The sequence below is a fragment of the Cynoglossus semilaevis genome, chromosome W (genome assembly GCF_000523025.1).
Source record: "Cynoglossus semilaevis isolate Cse_v1.0 chromosome W, Cse_v1.0, whole genome shotgun sequence".
NCBI classification, from domain to species: Eukaryota; Metazoa; Chordata; class Actinopteri; order Pleuronectiformes; family Cynoglossidae; genus Cynoglossus; species Cynoglossus semilaevis.
In genome coordinates, this window is record NC_024327.1 from 6,493,415 (window position 1) to 6,503,032 (window position 9,618).

Sequence of the window (9,618 nt, forward strand, 5' to 3'; positions counted from 1 at the left end):
GAGTGCGTGACAACAGATGGAATAATTAATGACTAATCAGCCATGCATGGAATCCCCAGGCTTTCTCTGGGGGTTGAAACACTGACCCAGTTTCCGTGGCAACACTGAATGACTGATGACATCATGACTGTAATTTTAGCTCAAGTCCGGCTTCCAAGGATGGTCATGTGATCTCACTCGCACCACACTCACTAGTGTGTAGTAGGTGGTTTGTTATTGAGTAAAGACTCAGGAAATGGAGGTTTTGACATCACCTCTTCCATTCAGAGTTGTCTTGCGCTGTGTTAGATGCTCTGCAAGGATTCTACTCAGTCAGACAAGAACTGCTGCTCTGCTTTCAGTGTGTTTAGGGACTTGTTTAAGCCTATTTAAATTTACTTTTTATTTAAATTTTTTTACATCTACTACCATCAAACTTTTATCTGGAGAAGATGAAGCAGGAGAAAGCCATCAAACTATACATATAGAAATACATATAGAAATATTAATTTTTATTGATAGAGTTTTGAGGCGATGTGTATGGGAAGAGGAGAGAATGATAAAGCTTTCAGAATTGCACATTCATCCACTGACACAAACATATTATTTTTCTTGAATTATAATGCTGCTAATTTGTTCCTTTATTGCCTCTCAACTATATTCACTAAACCATATTTAACCAGTCATTTACAAGCCTGTGTGCAAATGTACCAACAACTGTTGCATGGTGCAGACAAGTGCAAAGGATTGAGAGGAATGTTATCAAAGGCTATTGTGAGTAAATTCAGGATCGGACATTGAATAATAACAACAATAGCCTGTCAGATCCAAAACCTTAGCCCAAAAGCTCAACTTAACTTTGCACGACATGCCGTAAACAGGGACACTATCGCCTCAGCAGCGCCAACACGCTGAATACTGGAGGAGAAAAGACGGTATTGGATTGCTTGAAGTATCTGCTGATACTCCAAGTTGCAGTATCAGTATCGGACATGAAAAAGTTGTATTGAACCATCCTTCTTAGTTTTAAACTTTATTAAAAGGCTCTGCGGAGGTTGATGTTCACACATGTCACTGGCTATAATTGTTCTTAAGTACTAATGTCTTAATAATTTTTCTTGTGAGGGTGTCATAATATTGTCCTCACAGTGGCTCTCTAGAACGTACTACTCTCTGTGACTGTCGACTGCTCTCATTACTTAACCTACTTAAGTAGTTGCCTGTGTGACACATTGAGTAGTGGTTAATTGCATTATCCCCATCATTGCTGTAGTTCGGGAGTGTTTGATATCATGGGGGAGGCTGTCCATCATCTGGTGCCACAGTTAATAAAAAAGGAATGGAAGGAGAAGAGGGAGGTCTCAGCTGTGGATGGAATTCTTTAATTCTCACCTCTCTGGTAACTCTCTCCTCCACCTCTTTCCACTGGGGAAGTACAATTTTATTCAACCCACTAAATTCCACTGCCCCCAGACAATGTTGGGTTTTATGTAATGCAGCCTTACCCCAGTGTGTGAACGTTCATCACACAATAAATCCCCTAAAGGCGGATTGTTCCAAAAATGCTGAGAAACATTATAAATCACTAAACTGATTGTACCATGTAAAAAAATACTACTCCACTGTGTGGACTGCTTGCCCCTTTAAGCCTGGCTACGCCTGACTTGAACATATGAGAAGCTAATCTTCCCTCAGTCCTGAGCGATACAAGGCTGGCATCCAGCCAATGTGCAGCACTGAGAGAGGTCTCACTCTTTTTTCATTTTCTCTTTTCCATCATGCAAATATCAACCTTAGTGTCAAAACAGCACTTTTTGACAGTTACTCTTTATCTCTGTGCCCTATCTATTACACCATTGTCTCATCAGCTTATTTAGAGCTTGGCAAACATCACCCTGGCAGGTATTAGTACACAGTAGCCATGTAGTGGTTTTAATACCATTTCTCACTTGCCCCTATTCCCATCCATCCACTCTCTTTGTTTCAGGCATTTTCTGATATATTCCATGTATTGATTACTTCCCTCTTAAATCAGTAGTTCTTAACCTTGTTGGAGGTACTGAACCCCACCAGTTTCATATGCCCTTCAGTGATGGCCAAGCAGGGGGCGTGAAAATTACTAATCATATAAGTCGGGTGTGTGTCTTGTCCTCCGCCGAACCCCTGGGGTTTGATCGAACCCAGGTTAAGAACCACTGATCTAAATCTATTAATCTCCCAACCTAAAGCACAAAGAGCTGCGCCCTGAAAAACACCCCCTTGCCATCATCCTCCTCGTCCTTATTATTTTGTGGAGTTTCACCCTGCAGCCCTCAACCTACCTTTCAGTTTCCTTCCCTCCACCCTTTTAAATCCCACTCCTCCTTTTCTCTTTGTGAGGAGTGTGTGTATGTGTGTTTGTGCATGTGTTTGTTGGGGATGCTTTACCCAGCTGGACAATACGTGTTGACTTGCACGTGCCAAATGTCAGGAGGTATGACTGGATACACTACACCAGCTACGACTATCCACACCCCAACATGCCCTGAATATAATATACTAAACCAGCTGAACGGTGAACTGACAGACAGACAGACAGACGGGCTTCAAAATGCTTGAAATGTGAAGATGTATTTGTTTAAAAGACAACTCCAACAGAATTTACCATTTAGATGCAGGAATAAAACATGTTGAAGAGTTCACATGAAAACTGCTCTGACTTGACTTTACTTTACTTTACTAATCATTGAAAGTAAGTACATTACAGGTCAGTACATTACAGGTACAACGTGCCTGCAGTAATCATGAAAACACGGAAGCTATTTAATTTTGAGCTTATGTGCAGAATAAACTAGTGATCCAACATGGCAGCCTCTGAAGAAAACAGTAACTACATTTGAAGAATATTTTACTATTGAGCCTCTCAGAGCATTTGATGAAAAACAGGGATTTGTGGTGGGTAGTAAAGAGAAAGATAATGAAAAGATAAAGCGTTGTGGAGAGAGTGGGGAGTAGATGAGACATCAGATGACCTTGATGCCATTAGACCTCAGGGAATATGAGTTGTTGGTGGTGGTGGAGATAGGTGGAGTCAGCTGACAGTAAGAGAAAAGGAAGAGGGAGGAAGGCTCCTCATGTCATGACTGTGATGCTGCTGTGAGTCATTTAATGTGTTAAAAGTGAAGGAGGCAAAAAGTTTATCCTGCTGTTTATACACACACACACACACACACACACACAGACCTCCCACTGTTGATGGGTCGATAAAATGATTAGAAAAAAAACTTTAATTTTTAAATGTGTAAGGCTTTTGTGGTTTCATGTCAGGACGTTTCTAACAAGAACCGAGAAAGATGAGTCAGGCTTAGTCATATGTAAGTCAACCAAACACACAGACACACACACCACACTGCTGAGGACTGGACTTTTTTCAGTCATCCCTCCTACAACTGGAGACCTTTTCTGGTTGCTGCTGAGAAACAGTGAGCAAGAGACAGAAATGAGAGCGATGAACAGAGAAAGAGAGCGAGAGGAGGTTGTGAAAGACGAAACTGGATAATAAACTGACTTCATTTTGAGATCAATGTGAGAATTTGTTTCTCATGTGCTGTCATCTTTCCTTCACAATGCCTGGTTACAGAAGATTCATTGTAAGTGTTTTTCTCATTTCCCTTTTCATGTAAAGGGTTAACAGGCTTGGTTTAGTTATTCTCAGGTGTCTGTGAAAATGGCTAAATCATAATTTAACTAAGACATGGCTACAGACGGTATAACTTCAGGAAAAAATATAACTTTTGATGTTGTGGTATTTCACTGAGGTGTAATCCATCTTGTGTCAAGGTTTATGTGAGGACAGCTGTTTTGGATTAACCTGAATTGCAGCATGGTGATGTTGTTCCAGTCTAATGATTAATCAAAGAGTAACTAAGAGTAACTCCTGACTGTTTACATTTACGGACACAGAAAAGAACCTAATGTTATGATAATGTTTTGGTAAATCTCTGCACTTCAACCAGCAGTATTTAAATTACATAAAGGTCTCATCAACTCTGTTAAAGGTCTGTTTTGATTTCCTCTCTATATCACGTTTTCACCCTTTTTTAATATATTCTGATTCTGAAAATGTTCTCTTTGCCTGTGGCATCTCTGTGTTTGACACATTTATTCTTGCCTTAATTACCTGTTTGGTTTATGAATTGTTTTTCCAGTCCTGCACTAGGTTGTCCAACTGTTGTGATTGAGGACTAAGGGTTAACTAGTATTATTGAAAGTGTATTTTCTGTCGCAAAGGATTTTTGTCCAGCTACACAAAAAGGTTTTTATTGTGAAATGTGCTCATTTTCTTTAAATAATTCTGCTTCTATACCTTTAAGGGACAGTCACAGAAATCGTGTGATGTTGTGTTCAGTAAGTTTTGTCATGGTCTGTGTGTATGGAAAGCGTGTGACTCAGGGGTCAACTGTAGCTTTGAGCCTGAACTGCAGTGTCACTGCAGCCGAGGGAGAAACACGCACAAGTTAGCCTCACTAGAATAAAGAGCTGGTTTTAGAGCCTCTGTTGTGTATGGTGTGGTTGGTAGCCAATATGGGCATGTGTCAGATGTGCCCACGCAGAGTTGGAGGCAAGCATACCACAAGGATGCTCGCCTCCAGCTGCTGTTGTTGATGTTGATGATGACGGTGCAGCTACGTCATCATATGTTTCCTACCTCTCTTGCTCACTGCGCTTACTCTTGCTCATTGGCGCTCCCCCAGTCATGTGACCCTCTTTACTTCTCTCCTCTAGGCTGTGCCGTGTAGTTCCATTTTAAAATGTGTGACAACAGAGAAGAGTAGGCAGCGTGCAATCTACATGACTCCATGCAGCCTGTTGAAGGACCTCTATTCAAGGTCTAAGGTTTAAGATTAGAGCCCTTTATTTCAGGCAATGGATGGAAACAGGGAAGTGGAAGACAGCAGACATCGATGAAATGGTTATTGGTGACTTTGAGGAAAAACCCTTTTCTTCCATCAGGAAAACTGGATGGCAAAAAAGACAGAAAATGTGACACACGATGTTGTTTTCGGCGTGCTTTCCTTTTTCCTGTTGATGTCATTCAGTTGTTGAGTTTTGTATTTTCGCTCAGTCATCTTGAGAAAAGCGCTGTTTTTGCTGGAACAACCAGCTCTTAAATACGCTCCAAACCTAAATATAACATCATCTTAGGAAGCAGTGTTAAAGGAAATGGAAAGAGACACAGAGAAAAAAGGGTTTTCTCAAAGGTAAAGCTTAGCTGCACTGCACTGTTTCTTAGGCTGCTGCTAACGGTGACTATCCCTCAACAGCTCTATCTGTTTCTGCTCACTGTTCACTCCTCCATTCCATTGTACGTGCCCACTGTGGCTCAGATAATGGCCTCTCGCTCTGCTCACGCTGAAGAGAAAGAGGAGAGGAGATGGAGGGAGAGACTGCATGAAAGGGAGGGGAATGGAAGGGGAAGTCACAAAGGTGGGGGCTGCGAAGAGAAGCTGACTGCATGTGTTGCCGAGAGAACGAAAGAAGATATTGAAAAAAGGAAGGGAGGAGCAGACAGCGATAATGAGAAAGGAGAAAGGAGGGAACAGAGAGCAGTGGACACACGAATAAGCCGTAGAATGAGAAACGTGTGTGCTACACCGGGGGAAGGTGTGTTGTGCGTATTAGGTGTGCATGTGTGAATGTGTATGTGTCTTTTGGCTCTCTCACTGTCTGTGCAGTGCACAGACTGGAAGAACTAATACAGGAACAATTCAACTGATCTGACTGGAGTGGGCTGCTTTGCCGGCAAAACAAGTCTAATGATAATCTCTGCTTCTTTTCCTGTTTTCTGTTATACAAACACCTCCAACAGGACATCTAGCACAGAGTAAGTACACATTTCTGGTCTTCAGACTCTTAACCCGGCTTCTTATTGTCATAGTGTATCTCTCTCTATTTCTCTCTCAGCTTCATGTTTCTGCTCAGCACGGCAGCAAAGGGAGGGAAAGGGACAAGCTAGAAGATAGAGGCAGTGTGGGCAGGTGGTTGTGTATCTAGGATTTTGGTTCAGCTGTCTGTCCATTAGCTAGGAGCAGGTTAGATGTAAAGTGCAGCAGGTAGGAACTTCAATTACTCTTTTTAAATAAATAGTAATAAAAAAAACTCCGTTAGTTAATGTTTAATTCTGTATCTGCACCAGCAGTCATGAGTTTTTCATGTGTTTGTAACTTTAAGCTCCATGGTTTTTGTTTGTGTAAAAAAGAGGAAAAGGAGAGTATTGTTGTGACCAACATTGCCTGATTGTGGGATGTTTAAGGTTGTGCAGTGTTGCAGTCATACTGTTTCAACACTGCAGTTCTCATAACTGCCGTGCACAGCACACCACAGCAGCCCCCTCCCCCCCCTCTTCCCCGTCTGATGCCACCAATAGTGCAGACATGAGGCCTCTCACGTATTGCATGCCGGCTGTTCACTGGCACACCCCCCAACCTCTCCCACACACACAGGCTCCGTCTTTCAAAACCTCACACCACTTCACACCAATACTGCTGTCTGCCTACCCTAGGGACCCCCCGCCCCCCATGAGACACACACTCATACAATGCAGAAGGTGGAACTAAAGTGTAAACTTGTCCAGTATTAAACCTTTTAAAAGATTAAACATATTCACATGATGGAGGAAGGCGGGTGCAAGACTAACATGTTACAGAAGACATTGATTTCTTTCTTTCTTGCTATTAAATGAAAATAAAATGCTGGGTGGATGACATTTTATCTAAATGAGGAAATAGTACTTCACTTTATGCTAAAGTCTGAAACTAATCACTAGTTAGATAGAGTGTACTTCAGAAGTACTGGTACACAAGGACATAATATTTTACACAGAATGTCTGAGCATTGTTTCTTTACTGGGTTACTTACTTTGATATACAAGGTTTAGGTGAAGATTTATTTTTACAAAACCCTCATAATACCTTTGTTAATCTATTATGCACCGTGAATGAAATGACATGAGCTTATAAAATAAAGCTAGTGTGAGGAAACTTGTTGAAACTAAACATATGAAAATACAGGCTGGGGGCCTCCCTGCTGGGCATTGCTGCCTGGTGCACCTCCACCAGTGCCTTTGTGCTGGCATGCTCTTCTGAACCCCTCCCTGGGCCCCACTAGTGCCTGAGTGTCACTAGTGGTGCCAACTTCCCTCAAGAGTGATTTCATTGGTATGATCACGGGTGGGGATTAGGGCTGTGGCAGGGGAATTATTGGGGGTCATCCTTATACTTACCTTCAGGGTAAGGGAAGGGGCTGAGGTAAAGGATGGGGTGGAATGGGGTGTCTTACTGGACTATGGCTTTTCCTGATTAGCTGGTTGTTTCTTTGACTTATCTTATTATAAGACACAACATAATTATATATATTTAATATACTTCTCTGAGACATATCTTTAGGTTGTAAAAAAATGCCTCCTCGTAAAAGCTTAGTAACCATAATGATACCATGATGCCCTTGTTTATGGTAGATCAGGTTTGTGCAGTTTACATGTAAAGCTACAGTGTGAACGCACACAGTAGCCACTTGTTTGTAAGTTGTGCTTTTTGGAAACACATGGAAGTTTTGACTTTAAATTGAAATATCTAGTACATTACTTTTGTTTTTTTCTTCAGTGTTGTTTTATAGGAACTGGAATCCACCACTCAGCCATAACATGAATTCTGTCAATGCCCTCCAAGCTTATCCTTGAATTACCTTTGTTCTTAGTTCTTAGATTCTAGAGACTCATGTAGAGTGGTATGAAAAAGTTTGGGCACCCCTGATCATTTTCAAGATTTTCCTTTATGGACCATTGGATGTTCGGAACAGCAATTTCAATTAAATATATCATATAGCAAACAAACACCGTGATATTTAAGAAGTGAAATGAAGTTTATAGGATTTACAGAAAGTGTGCAATAATTACTTAAACAAAAGTAGGCAGGTGCATAAATTTGGGCACCCCAACAGAAAAATTACATCAATATTTAGTAGATCCTCCTTTTGCAGAAATAACAGCCTCTAAACGCTTCCTATAGCTTCCAATGAGGGTCTGGATTCTGGTTGAAGGTATTTTTGACCATTCTTCTTTACAAAACATCTCCAGTTCAGTCAGGTTTGATGGTTTCCGAGCATGGACACCCCGCTTTAAAACAGACCACAGACTTTCAATGATATTCAGGTCTGGGGACTGAGATGGCCATTCCAGAACGTTGTACTTGTTCCTCTGCATGAATGCTTTGCTAGAATTTGAGCGGTGTTTAGGGTCGTTGTCTTGTTGAAGTATCCAGCCCTGGCGCAACTTCAACTTTGTCACTGATTCTTCAACATTGTTCGCAAGAATTTGCTGATACTGACTGGAATCCATGCAACCTTCAACTATAACAAGATTGCCAGTACCTGCACTGGCCACACAGCCCCACAGCATGATGGAACCACCACCAAATTTAACTGTGGGTTGCAAGTGTTTGTCTGCTATTACTATTTGCAGATCTTGTGTACATCACCATGGTAGCAGTTATCCTCCTGGTGCCTACAAACTGTTAGATTAAACAGCTTCAACCAGTGTTTTTAAAATGTATTTTACTTATTGTTACAAAGGAACATGTTTTTTTTCAGCTCTTGATTTAGTCAAGACTTAGTTAGTTGCTGTTTTGCCATTACTAACAAAGTTTAGTCTGAGCTTGCAGCTAATTTAAATATGTTGCTAATTATTTAAGCATAATTGTCACCTTAGGATGGCATTTTGTAGCTGGTAAATTGTTTATGGTCTTTGAGCTCTGGAGCCTCAAATGATGCTTTGAGAAAATGTCTTTAATTTAGTTTTGCTTCCCACGTTTTCATCATTCTTGGGAAGACTTTGTTATAGTCTGCCATAAAAGAGTTACAACATGAAAACGAAATCCTTACGGTTATGCTGATGTAGTATTTTACATAATACTGTAAAACATTAATATGAAATGAAAGGTTTTGTAAAATAACCAATTTGATTTTTTACATTATTGTCACCTGTCTGTGTTGTGATTATCTGCATTATGAATGGATTGAAGTCAACTAAAGTGTACTTCTGTAGATCATTGTTGGCTGTAGGTCACTGTTTAACCTTCTTAGCTATTGAAAAAAAGTACAACTTCAGTGCAATCCAATGCTCTCAGTAAACAAAAATCACTTATTGTTAGCCCATAGTTAAGGCAGCAGTAGCTCAAATATATCCCAGAAACAGCACAAAATCAGACTATTCTTTGTTAAAATTGTATCAAAAAGTGTTTACAGTGTGCCAAAATCCGTACAACTAGGGAAAAAACCTTTTTAAAAACTAGATTTCCTCCCCAGATGGGGAGATTAAATTAATTTAAAAAAAAAATACTAGGATACACAAACGTGTTTCATTGTGGTCACTGTGCCTCAGGGCAGACTTTGGTCATGTTTGATAAATTTACTCACTTCACTTGTGACATGTTTCACAGAACAGTCTTGTTTTAAAAAAACCCTTGCAAGACACACTTTATTTAGTTTTCCATAGACAGAGAAGAAGAGGAGGGTGTTGGGTTAGGAGAAAAAGAGAAAAGATGAAGAATAGAAGTGTTGGTCTGAAGTTTGGAACTTTGAATGTAGGTACAATGACAGGGAAAA

At 40.6% G+C, this 9,618-nt stretch overlaps 1 protein-coding gene across 1 annotated transcript in view; it reads left to right on the forward strand.

Annotated features, from left to right (window-relative positions):
• Positions 1 to 6: 6 nt before the first annotated feature.
• LOC103397059 (methylcytosine dioxygenase TET3-like) overlaps positions 7 to 9,618 on the forward strand; it is a 31,712-nt gene continuing 22,100 nt past the window's right edge. Inside the window, exon 1 of the mRNA XM_017042774.2 lies at positions 7 to 5,842. The gene's annotated coding sequence lies outside the window, so the exon portion shown is untranslated. The remainder of the gene's footprint in view (positions 5,843 to 9,618) is intronic.